At 36.6% G+C, this 21,322-nt stretch overlaps 1 long non-coding RNA gene across 1 annotated transcript; it reads left to right on the top strand.

Moving 5' to 3' along the window:
• Positions 1 to 2,056: 2,056 nt before the first annotated feature.
• Positions 2,057 to 5,095, top strand: LOC129410160 (uncharacterized). Its single transcript, XR_008632748.1, has 3 exons — positions 2,057 to 2,134; positions 2,333 to 2,434; positions 4,735 to 5,095. It is a non-coding gene; the product is annotated as an uncharacterized LOC129410160 (long non-coding RNA).
• The last annotated feature ends 16,227 nt before the right edge of the window (positions 5,096 to 21,322 follow it).

Below are 21,322 nucleotides of genomic sequence, written 5' to 3' on the forward strand. Positions count from 1 at the left end.
CTCTGCTTTGTAATCTCTCCGAATTCTTCAAGAAAAACAAAAATAGTGCATAAATAAAGTCATTGTCCGTTGCTGTCCGCTGCGCGCTGCCTCTATCTCCGAAGCAGGCAGCTCAAACTGTTAGTGTGATGACGGAAACTATGCTAGCCATCCCGGGCCACAGCGCCGATCGTCTTTCCCTGACACGGGTCACCCCTCTGGGCTTAGGTTTCATCATACAGCTGGTAATAGAAGGTAAACAGGGCACTGGACCAGACGGTGCTAAGAGCGGTATTAGGAAGTGCAAAGATACTCCATTAAACTCCACATAAAACTTAATTATTAACACCAATTAAACAAGTGTGTATATATAGTGTGTGTGTAAGTCTATCTATAGGATGTTATTCATAGGCTTTGGGGGTTGTCTTCAGGCTCATTCATAAACGTAGCTGGTCTCATGCACGCAGAGGTTAAATGGAGGATCAGACTCTGTTAGCACTGTCACCACGGATGTTAAAATCAGCAAACAGCTCTACAGCTTTACAGTAACAGTATCTTAACAAAGACTTAATTCATGTGTACAAATAGTTTATTAAAGGGTCCATAATATGCTCTTTTCTACACCTGGAGTTGTGTTTTTTCATTCACAACAAACAAATCCTGCATATTTAGGAGTTAGGGTAGATTCCTAATCAAATTCTCGGATGACACAGTCCTGGTGTCACTATGTTCAGGATCTGAGGTAAATCATATCCCTGCGCTGAGGCAGTTTGTCCAGTGATTTGAGGACAACTACCTTGATTTGAACGTTGCTAAAACTAAGAACATGGTGATTGATTTTAGACGTGCACCTTCCCACAGTGTTAGTGTCATCCATTGTGATGATGTTGAAATTGTCGATAGTTACAAATATCTGGGGACCGTGAAGGACAATAAATTGAAATTTGACTTAAACACTGAAAGCATTGTCAAATGACTGAGGGCAGCAAAGAGTGTATCTGTTGAGAAAACTGAACTCTTTTAATGTAAACAAAACGATTCTCAACAATTTTTAATGTTCTTTTATCAAAAGTCTGCTTAATGTTCTTTTATATGCTAGTTTCAATCCTCGTCCTTGATGGATAAAAACAAACTGCAGAACCTGCTCAAAAATCACAGGGGTCAAACTGAGGGAGCTGCATTCTCTGTGGGAGGAGCGAGTGCTGAGCAAAGCCAAGTGTCCCCTGGCTCAGCCCCTCCATCCTCTGGCTCCTGACTTTATCATGATGCTTTCAGGGTGTCAGTTTTATGCTCCGGTTCTCGAATTCTTTTGTGCTGTCTGCTATTAAATTGCTTAATTCTAAGGGTAGAGTTTTCTGAATGTTTTGCACTGTAATATGTACATTGTTATTGAGTTTCATTTGTGGTCTGTAATGGACTGACACACTGTGTGTGTTTGTGAACATGTGAGAAGTGAGAACTGCTCTGAGAATGCTGCAAATGAATTACATTATTCATATTATTCATTATTGACTGAAACATGACTGAAAGCTCAAATGAATAAATTTTGCAAACAGCCTCTAACAAAGAGCAAATGGTTCATTAAGGATTTTTCAGACTTAGTAATGATATAAAGGTGCACTGTGTAACTTTTCTGTTACTGTATGGCCTGTATGCATTAATTATTCTATTTTCCATTTATTCAAAAAATAGGAGAAGCACAGTTACATAGTGCACTTTTAATTAAGGAGTTAGAGCTAGGGTATTTATTAAATATTTACTAATCCTGAATCACACTTAATAAGCCATCAGTTCATTATTCATTAAGTCTGTATTAAGATCAACTAAGAATAAATTATATTGTAATGTTTTTGACAGTTTTTTTTGTCTTTTTGCAATGTTAACATTAAGTTTGAACTACAGTATATACTGAGCCTTGTGGATGTATGTTTGTTACAGGAAGGTTTTTATTTTCTAATGTAAATGTATTGGAACTGTTTTGTATTGTGTTTTTCCAGCCTGCTAGGGGGCGCTAGTTGCGATTTTGATAATATATTTAGCCAGTAGGTGACCAGAAGAAAAACAACTAGCTTGATAATGTCAATCAATCCACATGTGTTTTATTGTTCTATTTGAAGCCATCTCCTCATTTCCAGCCCTTTGAGCGGCAATATGAGTAAGTTTATGTTAAAAATGAATGTTAACCAGTATATTTGGAGCACTTTGTTAAAGTTTGTGGCAATTTATAGACATATTTTGAGATGTAGTGGTTACTTTTCAGATAGCATTAACCATTTGGTTCTCTGGATAGTAGCTTTGATGTACAGAATTTATTTTACAGCCTTCTGAATACTTTTTTTGTATTTTGTTACAGTTTAACACTTTTTTGCATTAAATCCTGGTCAAAGACAACACCTGCCTGTTCCTTGGAGGAAGTGATGCAAGAGAGAGTTTAGCTGGCTGCAGTGTTGAGAAGGTGACTTTTAAAATGTATTCCCCTACAGATTACAGATTACAGATTACATACCCCAAAATGTAGTTTGTAATGGAATCCATTAAAGTACTTAAGGTGAGTAATGTAATCTGAATACTTTGGATTACTTGATTTGCTGTAGAGAAGCAAAGACTAGGATATCGTAACATAAGATGTTTTGTCTGCTAAAAGAAAATAAAAAGCCCAGACTTTACTTAACCAAATTAAAAATATTATTGATAGAAGAGGAGGAGACACGGTCCACACAGCATGGTTTAGCCCTGTTAAATCCTGTTTTAGTCCTGGTTTAGTCCTGGTTTAGTCCTATTTTAGTCCTGGTTTAGTCCTGTTTAGTCCTGGTTTAGTCCTATTTTAGACCTGTTTTAGACCTGGTTTAATCCTGGTTTAGTCCTGGTTTAGAGCTGGTATAGATCTAGTTTAGACCTGGTTTAGTTTCCGGCAATGAGTGGAATTACCAAAAAAGAAAAAAAGGGGGGGGGGGGGGGGGGGGTTAGTATAGCCCAAATGTGAAAACAGGAAAATACCGCCGTGTAATCCATTTATTTCAACAAAGTAACTGTAATCCAATTACCACTCACTGAAACAGTAACTGTGAATACAGTTACCCATAATTTGTACTCTGATTACATAACTCCGGTACATGTAATCTGTTATTTCCCAACACTGGCTGGCTGTGAATCTCAGTTAGGACAAGGGGTCACGTTGAGTGTAACAGTACAGTAAATATACGGAATAAAGAGTGCCAATAATCAGATTTGCCACCAGACATCTGCCTGTATTCCACCATTCACATTTCTTTATTTTAGTGACTCAGTGGAAAGAATAAAATCAAACTTGATAAAGCATTGATTTTGGTTTGACCAGGCAAAGGAAAAAGAATAGTGTTGGACCTATTTGCGTTTTTTGTTTAGGGCTAGTTATGTTTATTCCTACGTCACATTATTTAACTTTCACTTTATTATAAATATGTTAAAATTATTTGCACATCATCCCCATTTGATCTCCGCTTTCATATTGACGTTTGGCATATATACAGCCTCTGACTCTGCATGTTGTAAATAATGTGTCCGAAGTGTTATTTAATACGGAAGAGAAACCTGCAGCTCAGAATCTGATATGTGCCTCTTACGTGCTCACGGATTATGTTTCACCAGATCAAGTGGACCATTCACTCACTCACCCACACTGACTATGGGGAAATGAACACAGCTTATCTCCATAACAGGTTTTCATGTTTTGTCCAAAATTTGACTTAGTTGGTGAATATTTATCATAGTTTTGCATCAGTCCAATGGTAGTTTGCGAAGAAAAAATAAAATAAAAAGTTGAAGTGCCCATATTTTTTTTTTTGATCTATGTTATAATGTTGTTTCCTCATCTACTTACGCAGAGTTGTGTTTTGTTTTATTTCATTCAGAGAAATTCTACATATTTTGGCTGAGTTCTTTTCTAAAACATGTGATAATACAGGAGGTGCTCCACTGTGTCCCTCGAGTCCCAAGTCGCAAGTCAAAGACAGCCAATCCAAGTCGAGTCTCGAGTCACAGGCCCATAAGTTCAAGTCAAGTCCAAGTCGTCTGCTTTGAGCTTCAAGTCATTTCAAGTCTTTAAACCAAAATACCAAATATAGCTTAGATTTTTGCAATTTATATCAATTTTAAGATAAATTGTACTTAAAAAGTCATAGTATATTTATATATGAGTATTTATAGAGTATATAAGAGTTGAAGAAATGCATTTTATTCCTTTTTAAATGTCTTGACCAAACATTTCACAGTCAGAATAGAACAAATTCAGATTTAAAAAGTGCCTCTCATGTCTTCTCAAGTCTTCTCAAATTTCTAAGTCCCGAGTCACTGACCTTCAAGTCCAAGTCGAGTCCCAAGTCTTAGTCCATTTTATCAAATCAAGTCTCAAGTCCTAAAAATAGTGAACCAAGTCTGACTCGAGTCCAAGACTTGCAAGTCCCACCTCTGCCAAACGCCTTCACTAGAACTGCAGAACTGGAATTGTTAATCTCTAAATCTCTTGTCAAAGTAAAAGGAGATGTAGACAGTCTAATGATAAAACATTACTCCAACATGTGTGAATGAAACAAACCACAAATCCTGGTCTGTTTTTGAAGAGGGAACAATGTTATAACAAGAATTTTACACAATATAGGACCTTAAAACTTTGTGCTGAAGTAGAGTATTTTTTGTGTACGTGTTATTTTTTATGGATCAAATGCAGAGGACAAATATTCCTACAGGGGCAACAGTGTGTACCTTCCCTTCCCTCAGTTGCTGTGTGTTCGAGGTGGATGAGGCGGTGTTATCTGGAGGCAGCAGACGACATAAATAGAGTTGGCTCAGATCGAGGCTCGCAGCTGCTGGTTGTTCGTCATTGACAGGAAACAGGAAGTGGACTTCTGCTGCAGCCATGGCAGCCAAGTCTTTTTGCCCCAGGGCTGCTGTGCCTACATAGGTCATGTGTCAGCAGGGAACTATACTGCCCGACAAAGTCAGAACGCTGTAACATCATGTTTGGTCAAAACTAAGTTAATGTAATTTTCTTTGTATTTGAGACCTCCTTTATCATGTGAATAAATATTGTGAAAAAATATATAAAATATTAAGCACAAAATTAACCTTTGACACTTATTTGGCAGATCCTGTCCTCTGCCTTTGTATCATGAGTCAAAAATAAGGAGTCGTGCAAAGGCAAAAGGCAGTAACAGTGTACAGTGTTTTGTTTGTGTTTTAGTTGAATATATGAAGGTAATGAATAAAATTTTGTTTTAAAATCCAACCTCTCACCTCCTTTTTGTTGCAGCTTTGGCACAGGTTCTTAACACTTTAAATAAATATACTTTTGTTTTCAATTATACTTAAATTATCTTTAATGTGACAGTATTTTGTGTATTTATTCATGCTGTACACACTATACTGCAAAGTCACTTGTCGGTCCAGCTGTTTAGTTTAGTTTTGCTGCACGATCACGATCCCAATCAGCACTAAACAGGAAATCCAAAGCTCTTCTATATCATTTCAAACAAACACCATGATGACTCGAACTTGGTGAGGTGTTCTTATAATGGATGGAAGTTTGGTGAAAAACAAGCACATCATGATCATGTCAGTTTCTGCCTTTTGCTTTTGCACGACTCCTTATTTTTGACTCATGGTACAAAAGTCAAAGGTCAATTTTGAGCTCAATATTTTTCGCATACAAATATTTCTTCATTAGCAGCTAGTTGTCAAATTTTGAGAGCCTTGCATATTATACTTTAGTCTGCACAAAACAGAAACTTTGAAGTAATTTTTTTTTTCAGTTTCACACTCTGGCGAGTTAACGTCTTTTGCCTTTGTAGGGCAGTGTATGTAAGAAAGAGCAGGGGTTCATAATCTTCAGAAATCAAAAAAATATTCACATCGAAAGGCTAAAATTCAAACCTCTTTTATTTTTGTTATGAAGAGGACTTATCTGTTTTTACAAATTAAGTATTGTTCACTAAAGCAACATGATGTAAGTTTCTGGAAGTGGCATCTCACCTGTGTAGTTCCATGGAAATAGAAAGTAAAAACCATACTTTTAGAACGTTCTCCATTATGACAAAAGGAATAACATTTCCATGGAACCCAGCAGAAGAAGGTCCTACTCCAGGCCAGGTTTATGGAGATGCTAAGCCCTCTCACGGAATACATGTTTTTTCTACATTTTCAGCGCAAAAAACATCAACATACAGTGCTGGTCAACAATTCTAGAACACCCTAATTTTTCCAGTTATTTATTGCAATTCCACTCATGCAAGTCCAGTGAAGAGCTTAAAATGGTACAAAGGTAAGAACTGAACAGCCAGAGGTTAAAAAAAGATCCAAGCTCTGCCAAAACTACCTCAGGAAAAAAGAACAGGATGTGAGCTTGAAAACATGGAGTGTCCAGCACAGTCTCCAGACTGAAACTCCATTGAGCTGGTTTGGGATGAACTGGACAGAAGAGTGAAGAAATCCACAAGTGCCACACATTTATGGGAACTTCTGCAACAGACTTGGGAAGAACTTTTATAGAATATTTGATTTCTATTGTTAAAAGAAAGAGCCACGAGTGTGTTCAGCTGTTTTATCTGCCAAAGGTGGACACTTTCATGAATCAAAAAGTTTAGAATATGTTTTGGTCAACAGTAAACAGTAAGAAACTAAAACTAAACTAAAACTTTTGACCGGTAGTGTACATTCATTTTTGCTTTCTTTGACTAAAAAGTTGCACACAGTCTCTTTAAAGACCCACTATTTTTGTCCAAAAAATAAAAGCATGTTTTTATAGTCCTCGAGAAACATGCATCCTTACTGTGAGCTGGCCCTTACTTGGCCTGGAGGAGGGCCTCATGGAAATGTTGTTCCTTTGACTAGAACAATGAAGAATGTTCCAGAAGTGTGGTTTTAACTTTAACTCTTTTTCCACGGAAATGCAAATGCAAATGCAGGTGACGTGCCACCTCAAGAAAGTTACAGAGTGTTGCATTAAATTGGGCTTTAGAAAATAATAATATATTCATTTGCACTTATGCATCTCCTTTTAACTTTCTATTTACATGGAATCATGGAAGTTACATACCTCTTACAGACAGTTACGTCATGTTGCTTTAACATAGACGAATAACATATCTGCAAATCTGAACTAGATTTAAATATAGAAGGTTAAACCCCATGCACCATTTGCAGTGTAAGAGTCTCAGAGACCTGTGCTTTGTCTGCCCCTATTGTTTCACATTGTAACTAACAAAGTCTTTTGACGGTCTGGTGCCGTCTCTAAGATAGTAGTCCTGATATCAAAACATACTTGCAATGTCAGCTATGAAGAAGTGACGAAAGTTACTGAACATCACCTGTAAAACACTTCACCGAAGCTTCCTCATTTAACGATGCATGCGATATATTATATAATTGTATTGTGGAAATTTACAGGGTTAGGCTCTCAAACACGTAACAGTTTTAGTTTAGGTTTATACTGAAATCAAACAACATTAAACTTCCTATATTACGCAAAACTGACTCTTGTGAGCTTTAAAGGTGCAGTGTGCAACTTTTATGGTGGACGGTCCCCACTTATTTGCCTCCATGAAGATGTTACAGCGTTGCCCAAAATGTTCCACAGTATGGCATTACAGATATCTATCTCTTGCACTAATTCACTTAGAGGTGTTTTTATTGCTCAGAAATACTTAAAAAAGCCTGCTTGTGTACTGTGAGTGGGTTCCCTCTCAACAGATCTGACATGTAAGTTTGCCTGCTGCTGTCACATATTTGTCTTTATGGAGATCCAGAAGTTTAATGCTGTGGAGCATTTTGATGAAGACAAGCAGATGGAGAAAACTTACACAGTGTTTACCTTTAGGCCTTGTTCTAATGTTACCTCATCTAAAACATACCCAGAGTTGTGTTTTGTTTCATTCACACGTGTTTATAACCCTTTATTATCAGTCTATCTACATCTCTAAAGCTCAAAATGCTCCTTTCCACCTTGTGATGTCATGAAGCTGTAGTTTTAAAGTTTATTTTTAGCTCAGTAGAGATGGGTAATTCCAGGTCTAAAATATTCCATATGATTCTAGTGAAGGTGTTTGGAGTTTAAAAAACACTTCCTGTATTACTAAATGATTAAATATGCTGGGTTTGTGTGTTAAAATGTGCAAATGAAACACAACACAACGCCACATATCTTAACAGAATGTTGCCCTTACTGAAAAATGTAAAAGTGGGCACGGCACTCCGACTGAATATATCAGAAGTCCTTTATTGAATGAAGGGACGTCAACGCGTTTCAAACAGCAAGATGGTCCTCGTCAGGGCATAATGGTAAAACAGGACACACAGGCACTAAACTTAAATACAATTACATATCAATCACATGACCACATTACATGACTATAGGAAAAAGACACAAAAAACAAAAAAAGGTTGGCCAATCATGAGGAATATAAAGATGATGAGCAGACCCACCGAACAGCAGAAAACAGATAAACAGGACATGTTGGAGATAAGTCAGTGTGTCCATCACATATGCAATAATAAATCTTTTCACTCACTCACCTATAATGACTATGGGGAAACGAACACTGCTTATCTCCATAACAGGTTTTCATGTTTTGTGCAGTTGGTGAATATTTATCATAGTTTTACATCAGTCCAATGGTAGTTTGCAAAGAAAAGTTGGAAATAAAAAGTTAAAGTGCCCATATTATTATTTTCTGATCTATGTTATAACATTGTTTCCTCATCTACTTACCCATAGTTGTGTTTTGTTTTATTTCATTCACAGAAATTCTACATATTTTGGCTGAGTTCTTCTCTAAAACATGTAATACAGGGAGAGCTCCACTGTGTTTCTAAACTCCATATGCCAGAGGTGGGACCAAGTCATCGTTTTGCAAGTCTCAAGTAAGTCTCAAGTCTTTGACCTCAAGTGCGAGACAAGTCCCAAGTCAAATACAGGCAAGTCCAAGTCGAGTCTTGAGTCACAGGCCCATAGGTCCAAGTTAAATTCAAGTCAAATAATAAATATACAATTAGATACCACAGGTCAGAAACATCATCTACATTAAAAAAATTACCAAGCAAGTTAAGTTTCAGAGGAACATTGAATAATCCAAATCATCATTAAGGCCTGGATGTTGTGTGGTTACAATCCAGAAGGTTTCTTTTTGAGTCTATCGCCCCCTCTGATGTTTGGAGGGACTTCCTCAATTACCATGACTTTTAAAAGGTTGACTTTGCATTGAGTGGAGGATTGAAAATGTAGGACTACTAGGAAATTGGTATTTTTACCTCAAATGGTGTTTTTATGTTTACAAAAGCGATCCTTGAGTCTCTGTTTTGTCCACCGTATGTACAAGCACCAACTGATAGACCACATGTGTAGTATTACAATTTGCAAAACAAGCACATTCAGAGATAGCAACCTGGTCCCCCATGAGGCATCAGTGGGGGCAGTTCATGAAAGAGAAAGGAACTGTTATAATTAGTGATTATCTCGAAAACTATAACTACAAATGCATAGGATTATAAATAGATAATAATTTTTCTGAGATTTTGAGGCCACTCCCGTTGCTCTAGCTCGATCCTTCGTGGCGTTATGACCAAAAACGCATATTTGACCTTGGTTACCTTAACCTTCAAGTGACCTGGACCGGTTTCAACCTGTAACATCCAGTGTACCCTGGTTATGTGTGTGCCAACTTGTGTGATGATTGGGTGAATATTTTAGCCCACAGATGGTTCAGAAATTGCCGAAATAACCTATCCTTTATAATGGCGTGACCTTTCAATTGACCTGTGTGACCTCAAATGACCTCAGATCGTGACAAAACTTTTTTTTTTTTTTTTTCCGGCATTGGGGGCTTGACCCACGTACCAATTTGTTGACAATCGGTCCATAAATGGCGGAATTATTGCGTGGACAGACACACAGGTACGCACACACAGACACACAGGGTGAATACAAAACCTGGTCAACCCTTCGGGGACCAGGTAATAACGACATGTAGTTTTTTTTAACCCTAAAGAGTCTTTAAAGGATGCATGTTTATTAATATGGGCACTGTGATTACAGGCACCACACTGAAACGTACCAACCGGTTTAGGAAAGAATGTCTTTTTTATGCTGGGAGAGTTTTTCACAAGTTGATCCTTTGTGAAAAACTATCTGGTTTGTATCTCACCCATTTTTACATCTTTCAGTAAGGCCAACGTTCTGTCAACCCTCGTAGAGCACCTGTAATGCTATTTTTGACTTTTTTTTAGGACTCAGTGAAGCGCTCTACCTCGATTCTTCATCATAACACAACACCAGGTATGTTTTTGATTAGGAAACAACATTGTAACCAGTGTTGGGGAGTAACAGATTACATGTACCGGAGTTACGTAATCAGAGTACATATTATGAGTAACTGTATTCGGTTACAGTTACTGTTTTAGTGAGTGGTAATTGGATTACAGTTACTTTGCAGAAATAAATGGATTACACTGCAGTATTTTCCTGTTTTCACATTTTGGGCTATATTCCTTTCTTTTTTTTTTTTTCCCCAGTAATTCCACTCATTCCCAGAAACTAAACCAGGTCTAAACTAGATCTAAACCAGGTCTAAAACCAGGACTAAAACCAGGACTAAAACCAGGACTACAACAGGACTAAAACAGGACTAAAAGCAGGTCTAAACTAGATCTTAACCAGGTCTAAACTAGATCTAAACCAGGTCTAAACCAGTTCTAAAACCAGGACTAAAACAGGACTAAAACAGGACTAAAAGCAGGTCTAAACTAGATCTAAACCAGGTCTAAACCAGGACTAAAACCAGGACTACAACAGGACTAAAACAGGACTAAAAGCAGGTCTAAACTAGATCTAAACCAGGTCTAAACCAGGACTAAAACCAGGACTACAACAGGACTAAAACAGGACTAAAAGCAGGTCTAAACTAGATCTAAACCAGGTCTAAAACCAGAACTAAACCAGGACTAAAACAGGACTAAACCATGCTGCGCGGACCATGTCTCCTCCTCTTCTATCAATAATATTTTTAATACGGTTAAGTAAAGACCTGGGCTTTTTATTGCGTTTTAACAGACAAAACATCTTAAGTGAAGATATCCTAGTCTTTGCTTCTCTACAGCAAATCAAGTGATCCAAAGTATTCAGATTACGTTACTCACCTTAAGTAATTTAATGGATTCCGTTACAAACTACATTTTGGGGTCTGTAATCTGTAATCTGTAGGGGAATACATTTTAAAAGTCACCTTCCCAACACTGATTGTAACTGATCAGAAAATAGAGTAAAAAAAAAAAGAAAAAAAGGGCAATCTTCTTCATTTAAATTGTTAAAAAGTTATATTTTAAAATTTTCTATTTAATAATCAAAAACAAAATGATTCTCAGTAGAAAGTTTTGGACACATGTTTCATTGAAGTGGCAAAAATTCGAGATATGTTTCTGCCACTAGAGGTCACTGTGTGCTCAATGATTGAAACCAGCTACACTTCTTGTTCTTCTCGAGCCAACATAATATTGACTAAAAAAAAAAAAGACAACAAAACAGTGACGGTAAATTCCTCTCAAATCTTTGTCCGTTCAGATCAGGAAATCTCCACTTGAACCTTGTTTCTTTCGACAAAGCCACAAACACAGCTGTTGGCGCATTATTTCTTCATTGCTAATAACTGAAATTGAGGCTTCGCTGTTTACATAACTGACATTCATTGGGACTTCATACTTGGAAGAAGAGTCCCTGTAATTAAAAGAAAATCTGAATCAGGATGTTCCCCTTTAAGTTTTTATTTGTAATTTATTAACCACGTCTTCTTATCTATCAACACAACATCTGGGTGAAATATTCCTGTTTGTAAATCTATGCACAAACTACAAGGCTTAGCTGCAGCTGTAGAATAATTTTGGCTTTTTCTCAACAGTAAAAATGAGTTTTGGCCCAAAGAAAGTAAACCACTGTTGGATTTTCGGATAGTTGCAAGGATCTCCTGTGTTTGGGACACTTGAATTTGATGTTTGCTTAATACAGACAGTGACGGATCCTCAGACACAGTGATATCACAAAGTATTTTATATTTATTACACAAAATACAACATGTGTGGATGTATGGAATCTGATATTTTACACAATATATGATTTTCAGCTTCTAAACAGAAATAAAGATGTGTTTAAAGATCTTATATTACACAAAATTTACACTTTTAGTCATGTTATAATGTTGTTATTGAATCAAAAACACACCTGGAGTTGTGTTTTCATTCACACATTGCATTATTAGTTTATCTACATCTCAATGCTTTGCTCCACCTTGTGATGTCATGAAGTGGTAGTTTTCAAGTTAACAGCTACTTTTGCCATTAGTTCAGTAGAAATGGTCAATTCCAGGGCTGAAAATATTAAAATGATTCTCGGTGTATGGAGTTTAAAAAAAGCAACAGAGCAGTGTTTACCTTTTTTTTTTTTTTTTTTTTAATGTATTTTTTTTGGGGGGGGGGGGGGACCCATATTTTAAAAGTCACAATCCTTCGTGACCCAAAAAATAAATCACAAAATAAAGGTGGATTTAACCATTGTTGAACATTAATGAGGATATTTTATTGCTGACTGAACAATTTGTATTACTCAAATTTTAAACATTGAAGCAGCAATAAAAGGATCCATACACAGTGTTGGGGAGTAACAGATTACATGTACTGGAGTTACGTAATCAGAGTACAAATTATGAGTAACTGTATTCGGTTACAGTTACTGTTTCAATGAGTGGTAATTGGATTACAGTTACTTTGTTGAAATAAATGGATTACATGGCGGGATTTTCCTGTTTTCACATTTTGGGCTATATCCCTTTTTTTTTTTTTTTTTTTTTTTTTTTTTTCTTCTCGGTAATTCCACTCATTGTCGGAAACTAAAAAAAGACTAAACCAGGTCTAAACCAGGTCTAAACCAGGACTAAACCAGGACTAAACCAGGACTAATTCAGGACTAAAACAGGACTAAAACAGGACTAAACCATCTTCTATCAATAATAGTTTTAATATGGTTGAGTAAAGTCTGGGCTTTTTATTGTCTTTTACCAGACAAAACATCTTATATTATGATATCCTAGTCTTTGCTACTCTACAGCAAATCAAGTAATCCAAAGTATTCATATTACATTACTCACCTTAAGTAACTTAATGGATTCCATTACAAACTACATTTTGGGGTATGTAATCTGTAATCTGTAGGGGAATACCAACACTGTCTATAAGTTGCCTATTTGGACATTAAATGAAGTCCATTTCTTTTACTTTTCAACATTCAACTCAACCAGCAATATTGGAACAAAACACTCAATAAAATAATTACAAAAAGATTGGAAATTATACAAAACATGTCTTAACATTTCAACATGTGTCAGAACTATTTATTGTAGACCTATGTGATAGAAATTTAGATCTGTCTTTGTGTAAATGAATGTGATTTCTACCTGTCATTTACATGTGTATAGGTTCATCAGACACAACTGGCTCCTCCTTCAGGAAGCCCTTTTTTTGTCTTACCTGTCCTCAACTGTATGTGAATTTAGCACCAGCCTCTGAAACCAAAGTCACTCTGCTTTGATATGTATGTAACTTGTATTTCTGTATAAATACTCAGAGCTCAAATGCTTTGGGGCAGATACTGGGGAGATACTTGGAAGATGGGTCAAAATGTGGTAGGGACATACTGCTGGTGGAGAGAAGCGGTTGTGCTCTGGCCAGAACAGGTCTAGGCTCTGTCCATATCTGCTGTAACAAGAATAAACCTTGGCCTATATTCCAAAAACTCACCTGGGCTTCGCAAATGGATTCATTATTTATCTTCAAGCGATATATCATTTTTTCCACAACAACCTACATGCAGATCATGACAAGGCGACCCAAAAAATCCGCTTCCTGTATTACCACATGACATCACAAGTTGGAACAGAGCTTTGTTTTTGTTTTGTTTTTGCCTGAATATGCAGGCTGTGTGTGTTAAACATGTGTGAATGAAACAAAACACAACACCAGGACTGTTTGTGAGGAGGAAACAAAATTATAACACAAACCAGAAAATAGTGTAAGCATGGGCCCTTTAACGCAACAGACAAATAATAGAAAAGGACAACTTTAAATGATTTTCCATTTAGTTGGATGAAAGAGCTGATTTGTTTTTATACATGTTTATATGTGTATTTATTTATTCACTTTGACATAATTACCATATGACATACATACCATATGGCCTGTCAATCATATTTTCCTATGACCTCTTGTATAAAGCTGTGATTTTATATTTTATTACTTATCTTTTCTATTTTATTTTGACTTGTATATTTACATTTATATAATTATGTCATTTTTGACAACTGTCTCTTACTATATTTTTTGCTACTTATTTAGAATTTATTATTACCATTTATATGTTTATGCTTTGTTATTATATTGTATTGTGATGTGTGAGCTACTGCGTCCAAATAATTTCCCTTGTGGATCAGTAAAGTTTGTCTAAGTCTATATCTAATTGTTGTTATTGCATTTCTATTTTGACTTCACCATAAATTGGATCTTAAAACAATACGGCATTCACAGTGTTGGTATTGTACTGTATATGTTATGTTAGTTTAAACCCGGTGCGCCCTCTAGAGACCGTTGTTGCTCTTGCGTTATTGTAACCAGAGCTCCCACATCATGCAGGAGGGCATATGCATTGTTGTTGTGTGTATTATAATAAATGGCATTGTAAGTTTATTGCACAATGGCCTCTCCACACTTTTACGACAGTGTAATGAATGTAATGTATGTTTACGTCTGTGGACTATGGGCTGTTTAGTGTACAGCTCAAATGACTTTACTTCATTAACTCTGACCACCTTTGCAGCAATCTCTGACCACAAACGTCTCACCTAAAGTACACTTCATGAAAACTGCAACAAACTTTTAAGAAATAGAGGAGAAAAGACTCTAGGCAAAGGTTTGAATATGGACCTGTTTTACTATTATTGTTCAGATTTGTAGAGCTAGTCCAAAAGCTTGTAACTGTATCTATGTCATTTCCTTCTCTGTGTAAATATCATTGTATTTACAAGTTTAAGATTCTGCAAATTGTTCAGTGTTGATAATGTTCGCTCCATGTTTTAAGTCTGTGATGGTATGAAGTGTGTTTTTAAAATGAGATACAGCAGACCACACGATGACGGGACAAAAGTTGTAGGTTCTTTCAGGCTGCATGGTATTTTTAATATTAAAACACTAATGCAATAATACATGGCAAGGCCGGATTATTCATATGGGCAAGTGACACTGTGTCCAGGGGCTCCAGCCATTCACAACCAGTGAGGGGGGACACCACATGACACAAACTTTAAAAATATTCTTTGTAAATTAGTTTGTTACTCACTTGAAAATGTTAAATGGCCATGCACAACTCGTCATTAACACTAATTCCATAATAACACAAATTATAATGATAATACTAAACAAATCAAGATTATACGACCATTAATTCCGTCTTCCCCCAGTCTGTCAGTTGAGTCAGTCCAAAAGTTTGCACAACTGTATCATTTTTTAAAGAAAAGACATTAAAAATGGACAGGCATCAACTGAGTGGGTGTGCAAAAATATCTACATGTATTGTAAATAGCTGGATGCTGTTTGAATTGATACACATTTTAAATCAAGACATTTAACATTTTTAACTATGCCTACATGTACCGTATATATTTTTTAAACAGAAAGTTACCCTTACTGGAAAATGTAAAAAGTGGGCAAGGTACAAACCTGAGGCACTCCGACTGAATAAAATAAAAGTCCTTTATTGCATGAAGGGACGAGTTTTGACCAGCATGATGGTCTTTGTCAGGGCAAAGTGCTCATCACTTTGCTGTTTTTAACCCGCGTAGAGCATCTGCACTGCTACTTTTTACTCTTTTATGACCCAGTGAAGCGCTCTACCTCTTTATCTTCATCTGATGTACTGTATATAGTTGGATGCTGTTAAGTTATTGGGCATTTTTAACTGAGACATTTGAATACATGATGCACATTTTGAATTGAAACATCTGAATATGCCTACATGTATGTAGTTGTAAGTTATTTTTGTCTTATTTGCTGATGTAGTTAAAGTAGTAAAGTAAATTACGTGTGAGAAATATCCTTTTTTATGTGTACTACTTTTGACAGGAAAACAGGGGTTCTGATACATGGTAATGGATCGTAAATGCACTGACTCTTGTGCCCTCTGTTGGCCAGAACTAGCAACTACACATTATTGAAAGCCATATGATGAAGACACCATACAGTCCAGATGTTTTGCTTGTAAAATATGATATATCCTCCTGAGATCTGGCCCATTCATTTGTTTCCTTTATAGTGGACAATAAGTTAACCAGCTTTCAATCCAACCAGTGTTTTGAGATAGACTTTTAAGGCTGGGGGATTATAGGGTAATATCATGTCCAGGATAAAAAAAACAAAACTGCACTATGTTATAAATAATAATAATAATAATAATAATAAAAAATTATAATAATAATAAAAAATAATAATAATAATAATAATAAAAATAATAATAATAAATAAAGATAAAATAAAAAATATATCTATAAAAATAAAATAAATGAAATGAAATGAAATAAATGAAATTAAACGAAAAGAAAACACTTAATGTCCCTGGCGTCCATTACAGAAATGCAGACATGAGATGCAGACATGTTACATAATTATAAATAAATTAAAAATAAATCTAAATGCTAAGGTGTTCATTTACCACCAAACAGACAGAAAGTCACAAAAAAAAAATATTGCAATACAAGCTTTTTCTTCAAGTCCCAGGAGGATATAAATAAAGTGGTGATTTGAATGCTTTTTTTCTACACATCGTAATGTCATAGAGTAACAATATGGGCACAAGAAGTCCAATGTGAGCCAATACAAACACCCGAATGTTTAAAAAAATTGTTTATTCAAATACTGAGAATGCCATTTTTACATTCTTTTTGCTAATCTTATCCTTGGATGAGAAAAGTATGAGAATAACCCAAACAACAAGTGCGGTAAGTGCAGATGAGTGCATATTCTGGACACTGTGTGTTATGATAAGTAATTCCCATTGTGTTTCTGTGTCTCGTGAGTGAGTTGCCTTGTGTTTAGTTTCATATCTGATCTGGTCCATGTCCACAGCATTTTCTTTCTTTCTTTTTTTCGTCTTTCAGAGCATCCGTGTTCAGGAGCAAACAGGAAGATCCGTCTCAGGTCAACGCTGTGGGGAAATCTGTTTTCTAAATTTCTCAGATCAGTATTCTAAAGACTATTCACCTTAATCCAGTGCCCTCATCATTATTTGAGTTGTAATGTTTTGCATGAGGCTGATGATCTTCGAAAATAAGTTCCACTCTGACCAAGCTGTTTTGAAGTCTTCCAGAGAATTGTTGCCGTGTTGACGTGTTGCTGCACATGAACAGTGAACGTTTTACACAAATCAACCTACTTTATATCAGATTTTAGCGACAAAACCTTTCCCAGATTCTCTAAAAAGGACTGTGTGGGACATTGGACATCTGCCCCTGTGCTGGGTGTCCAAACCTGTCCACTCCTCTCTCACACTGCCCCCTTCTGGAGCAGTGGGGCAGGGCACATTCCTGTGTGCGTGGGGTCAGACGGAGCACGACCTCATGTTTAACCTCTCATTAAGGACAGGAATGAAAAACATGGGGTTGGACTGCATTTAACCAAAACTCATCAGCAATTAGATTTTTATGGATAAAGAAAATAACAGCTTTTGTCAAGTTGAATGAAAGCTTATTTTCTTGTTAAAATAAATGGTTTGGAAGCACAAGAAAAGTTGACAGTGAGCATCAAGTGGAACAAAACTAAGACTATCAGTCTAACAATGGTCGAGACTAAACTAAATCTAATGATCAACCGTGCTTACACTGCCAGTCAAAAGTTTAGACACACCCTCTCATTCAATTTTTTTTTCTTTTTTTTTCTTGGTTTACTGCGTTCTACATTTTATATACATACCAATACATATATAAATACAAACATTGTGATATTGTGTCTTCTAAAGTCTCAATAAAAAGTCTTGGGCCGTCACAATCTCAAATGTCTCTCCTTAACTTCATTGTTTTGGAGCAGCAGCAGCTAAGAAACTATATAGACCATGATCCTTTACTCTGTTTCAGTCCAATCAACACGTTGAAATAACTGTTACTAAGCAGTTTTAAGTCTTAATTATTTGAATTGTGATGAGAGAAAAGTAGCATACTCATATGTTTTTTGTTTTTTTTTTTGCCTCCATAAAACATTGCAATAAATATCGTACCGTGAGATGGATATTGTGAGAATATCGTATCGAGAGGGTTGGATATTGTTACATCCTGAGTAGTAACGGAAAAAAGTTACATATTTTTCTATCTTTATATTTTTATTCAAATCCTTAATATCCCCCCTTTGGCCTCGAGTCCTTGGCCTTCTGTCGTTGAGTTTGTTGATGATGTCTCCTGAAATGGTTTTGACTTTACAGCTGTGCCATGTCGGGGTCAAGAAATACCAAAAATGCAAACCAGGGTTCAAAGGGTGCATATTTAGATACGTTTATGTTATTATTCCATTTGTGTCATAATTTTGATGCATTCAGAGTGAATCTACTGTGTAAATAATCATGGAGAAAAAAAAAAAAATGAAAGTGTGAAATAGAAAACTGCACGTTATAGGAGGGATAGATGGATGGAAGGATGGATGGAAACATGAAAGGAGGGAAGGAAAAAAGGATGGATGGATGAAAGAAGGATGTATGTATGTATGGATGGATAGCAGGATGGGAAGATGGAAAAATAGAAGGAAAGAAGGAAGGAAGGAAGGAAGTATGGACGAAAGTGTGGAAGGAAGGATGGGAGGCTAGATGGACGGGAAGGACGGAAAGATGGAAGTAAGGATAGAAGGAAGGACAGATGGACGGAAAGCAGGAAGGAAGGATGGAAGTATGGAAGGAATGATGGATGTAAAGATGGAAGGAAGGAAAGAATGGATGGATGGAAGGATGTATGGATGATGGATAGAAGGATGGGAAGATGGAAATATGGAAGAAAAGATGGAAGGAAGTATGGACAGAAGTGAGGAAGGACGGCTGGATGGATGGGAAGGATGGAAAGATGGAAAGAAAGAAAAAAGGAAGGAAGGATGGAAAGATAGAAGGAAGGATGATGGAAAGATGGAAGTAAGGATAGAAGGAAGGGTTAGGGATGGATGATGGATGGAAGGAAAGAAGGATGGATGGATGGAAAGATGGATGGAAGGAATGGATGAATGGATATAGAGTAGTGCATCTCTCTGCTTAGCGTATCTCAAATGAAGAAACACAGTTCTCCAGTATTTATTACACATCTATCTCCCCCTCCATGACGCTATAGGATTTATATGGGCAGATTTACAGATAAACTCATAATGCTTTTCAAACATGCTTGTTTTGGACTGCGGAGCTCGTCCATCGTCACAAAGATTTGGACCAAAGCGGATCAGCCTAAACACGCATGGAAAAGATTAGAGCTTCACATAATGTTTTATTTAAACCTCCCAACACCACACTGACAACATCTTAGACAATATTTGAACAAATCTGAAAATCCGCAAATGCATGAGGTCAAATGAGAGTTATCAAAGACTATCGCTCCAGCTTTGGTATTGTTTTGTGGATTTCTAAACACTGGTGCCCTATTGGCAGACAGTACAGACACACTCCACTGCTTTTATATAAACTATATTAAAGTTTTAGTTTGCCAATAAACTGTCAGCTACAGTGTTACGGCACTTTTTCACATGCACCTTTTGCAATAACAAACAGGCACTTTCCTTAAAGAGACACTATGTAACCTCCTAGTGCATCACCTGCTTGTCTCCATGGTTCCATTATTCCTTTACTTACAAGGTTCCACAATTTGGCATTTGCTGTCTGTCTCCTTGGAAACAAACACACGGTGCTACCATGCCAACAAACAGTTCAGATCTTTGGGGAGACGATCCTGCCCACCGTAGGTACATGTTTGTCAAGATAATAAACATTTAACAGAATACACGTTTGATAGAAGACGCATCATTTAAATGTTATATTTATTTATATAAAGTATTACAATTTTCATGGCGACTATCAGGTGGCAGAAAAGTTGCACAATACATCTTTAAGAGAGAAAGAGAGAGATAGATAATTCAAGTTTTGCTGCAGTAACATTTCCTCTGTGCTTCTCAGTGGCCTTTGTGTCAGTCAAAGGTCTCAGTGCAGTTTAACAAGACGATTGGTCTGGTAGAAGGTGAACACAACAGGAATGACCTCCTTTAAAGGGCATTATGTAACTTTTCTGCTAGATGGTCCACCGAATCCTCATCTTCATGGAGATGTTAAAGCTTTGGTATTAAACTTTTCTATCTTCATGAACACAAGCGGGCGATGCCACCAGACTCAGTTACGGAATGAGTGTGTTTCAAGCAATTTTTGAACAATAAAAAGACCTGCAATGATATAAATGCAAGATACATAAGTTTAATGCCATACTGTGGAACATTCCAGGCAAATAACAGACAAGCAGGTGGTGGACCCGCCACCGGAAAAGTCTCAAAGTGCACTTTTGATCACAAGAATGTATATGAGTAGCATGTTAAGTTCTCGTAAGGTTATGGCACACTTTAATGTTCTATAATCAAGCTGTGTTTTAGTCTTTGTTTTCATGACAGCATATTTTTCTTAATTCTGTTGAAATGATTCCAAAGAGCTTTACATTGTTTCCTGCCCATTACAAAATATAATGTAATAGAAGGAATACTGGCATACACTGCTCGCTGCATCTGCATCTCATTTTATTACATGTGTGACTATCTCCATGGAAACGTGATGATTTATTATCCAATGTGATTCAAGGTGATAACTCAGGTCTAAGTCTTGGCAGTTCCTTCTTGTGTCTGGGCCAATGACAAAAGGCCAGTGGATCCTGTTGCAGATGCCGCTCCAAAATAAGCACATGTACTTGAATCTGTCAGGAGCAGACCCCCCGCTGTTATCATGTCCACTCACTGTCACACTCACTCACCCTCACACTCACACTCACCTGCTCCAGCTCACATAACAGCCTACAACAAAGTCACTTCTGCACAAGGGGACATAAGGTAAAAGGAAATCTGCACTGCAACATATATTTTTATACTTTATTTCATGGTATAGCAACCCACCTCAGGAACTTCAGTGACTTGATGTAAGATCATGTCTTCTAGACCATCCGACACAAACTTGCAATTAACAGGGATCATTTATCATAATAATATAAAGTTCCAATTTAGTATAAAAAGTAAACAG

The sequence above is a fragment of the Boleophthalmus pectinirostris genome, unplaced genomic scaffold (genome assembly GCF_026225935.1).
Source record: "Boleophthalmus pectinirostris isolate CB_2022bp ecotype Guang Dong unplaced genomic scaffold, ASM2622593v1 HiC_scaffold_21, whole genome shotgun sequence".
Taxonomy (NCBI): Eukaryota; Metazoa; Chordata; class Actinopteri; order Gobiiformes; family Gobiidae; genus Boleophthalmus; species Boleophthalmus pectinirostris.